Raw genomic sequence first — 2,903 nt, forward strand, 5'->3', positions numbered from 1 at the left:
TCACTCCCACTCCACCCACTTTACAGCATGGACATCCTAGCCCCCCCCCTCCCTTTCATGCATGAGTTTGAAATGGGTGGTGGTGGTGGTGGTGCTTGAGTTTGTGGCAGTGATGTTGGCGATGATGATGGTAATGATATAGAGGAGGAGGAGAAGGAGAAAGACAATGAGAAGGAATATGATGATTGTGATGATGATGATGATGATGATGATGATGATGATGAGAAAGAATATATATGTATATCTATACAGTATGTGTGCATGTGTATGTATATATTTATATATGTGCATATATATGTACACACACACATATATGATATATATTGTATGTATATTGTGTTTGTATACATATATACATACATACATACAATATATGGTTAATGCAAATGTGCATATACATACACACACATAAATGTATACACACACACATACACACATTGGACCCCCCCACACACACACATACACACACAAGATGAATGAAAAGACAAGGAAGAAATTGAAGAAGAAAAAGGCTAAAAATTATTATGATGATGAATAGCCAAAAAAGAGGGGCAGAAAAGCAAGAAGAACAAAAAAAAAAAAAAAGAATGAATGGAAATGAGGGATGGAGAAGAAGGAATATGGGGGAGAAAGAGAATGAAATAGGAGGAGGAGGAGGAGGAAGAAGAAGAGGTGGAGAAATATATATAAAAAAAAGACAATTCAATAAAAACAAAAAAAGATACGAAGGCGCACATAAAGATGATGCCCAAAGAAAAATACGACGGACTTAATATCAAAGGGGGCACTGTGCAATTTGCGTCTGTCCTCTTAATGGCCAGCAATTAATGGCACATAGTTCCGCACTTCCATTTATCATCATCATCATCATCATCATCATTGTCATCATCGTCAGCATCTTCCTAACCAGCATCATCGTCCCCTAATTATTAATGTTGTCATTATTATTTTTACTATCATTAATAGTTTCGTTTATTATTATTATTATCATTACTATTATTATTATTATTATTATTAGTTGTAGTAGTTATAAAAACAATTATCATCATCATCATCATTATCATCATCATCATCATCATCATCCTCCTCATTATTATTATTATTATTATTATTATTATTATTATTATCATCATCATCACTGCCATCATCGATCGTTGTTATTATTATTATTATTATTATTAGTGGGTATGAGTGTAACCTGATGATCCCTTTCTTGACCCTCATCACCGTCCACCTCATCCCCTCCTCTCCTTTTGCCCATCCCCTTCTTTAAAACCATGGCCCATCATCTACACCCACCCACCCACAGCCTTCATCCTATCGCTTCCCACTCCAGAAAGCCTTCTCTCTCTCTCTCTCTCTCCCACTCTCTCTCTTTTCCTCCCCCTCCATCACCATTATTTTTTTTTTTCCCATCCGTTCTGACTAATGTCAGTTTTAGTGGGATTAATGATATCCGCTGCATTGAAGATCTCTGCTGCACAGAAGATCTCTGCTGCATACAAGATCTCCGCTGCAGATTTGCTGCTTGCTCTCTGGGCATCCAGTCACCCCACCCACAACCATCTGGTTTTGTTTGTTTGTTTGTTTGTTTCTTTTTTGCGTGTGTCTGTATTGCTGCAGTGGTAGTGGTGATGGTAGTAGTGTTAGCAGTAGTGGTGGCAGTAGTGGTGGTGCTCTCTTTTTTTCTCTGGGCTTTCTTTTTCCTGTTTGTATAACTGTAGTAGCGGTAGCAGTGTTGTTAGTTGTAGCATGAAAAATATTACAACACTGCACGCATAGATGTAATATATATTTGTGTGTGTATATATATATATATATATATATATATATATACATGCTGAGACCCCCCTTCGGTCATGACTGACCATGGGATTGCACCTAGAAAGTTACCCTCCAAGGCACAAGTTCGTGCAAGGTTGTTTATGGAAGACCAGCAGTCGCCCATGCATACCGGCCTCCCCTCTCCACGCCACCAGTGTTATACAAAAGAAAAGCAAAGGGGCCGATACAACTTGGCACCTGTGACATCGCATCTCATTTCTGCAGCTGAGTGAACTGGAGCAACATGAAATAAAGTGCCTTGCTCAAGAACACAACATGCAGCCCTGTCCGGGATTCTAACTCACAACCTCGCGATCGTAAGCTCAACGCTCTAACCACTGAGCCATGCACCTTCACATACATATATGTATATATATATATGTATATGCATATATGTATATGTGTATATGTATATATTGAAGGTGCATGACATAGTAGTTAGGGTGTTGCACACATGATTGCGAGATCATGGGTTCAATCCCCGGACTGGGCGCTTCATTGTGCTCTTGTGCAAAGTACTTCATTTCACATTGTTCTGCAATCATTTCGACATCTGACATGTGACACCCAGTTGCACCTGTACAGGTAATGTCAATTTGATGGAGGGAGTGAGCTTATGTCTACACAAACATTTTTTCTTCATGATCTCTGACAACTATATCTGGCCTATTGACCTTAATTTCTCTATCTGTGTGTATTGGCATATCCCAGAGTATGGATGCTTTCTCGTTTTCTGTGACCTTTATTATTATTATTATTATAGTTTTATTTTTATAACGTGCTTTCACTTCACTACCGAGTGCAGCTCTGTGTGCCTTGAGTATGTGCTGTAGTTTGCTGTGATGCTCTTATGGTTACTGTATTGAAAGTGTTTTGCATAGGATGTGTGCAGTGCCCAGTAGTGCAATTTTCTGTATGTTATATATATTTGTAAGTCCTGGTGTTTTTGTTATGTATTTGTCTGAATATTTTTTTTTTATCATACCTAAGGCACCTACTATGATAGGAATTATTTCTGTTTTTAGATTCCACATTCGAGTTACCTCTATTTCCAGGTCTTTGTATTTTGATAGTTTCTC

The sequence above is a fragment of the Octopus bimaculoides genome, chromosome 11 (genome assembly GCF_001194135.2).
Source record: "Octopus bimaculoides isolate UCB-OBI-ISO-001 chromosome 11, ASM119413v2, whole genome shotgun sequence".
In the NCBI taxonomy this organism is placed as follows: Eukaryota; Metazoa; Mollusca; class Cephalopoda; order Octopoda; family Octopodidae; genus Octopus; species Octopus bimaculoides.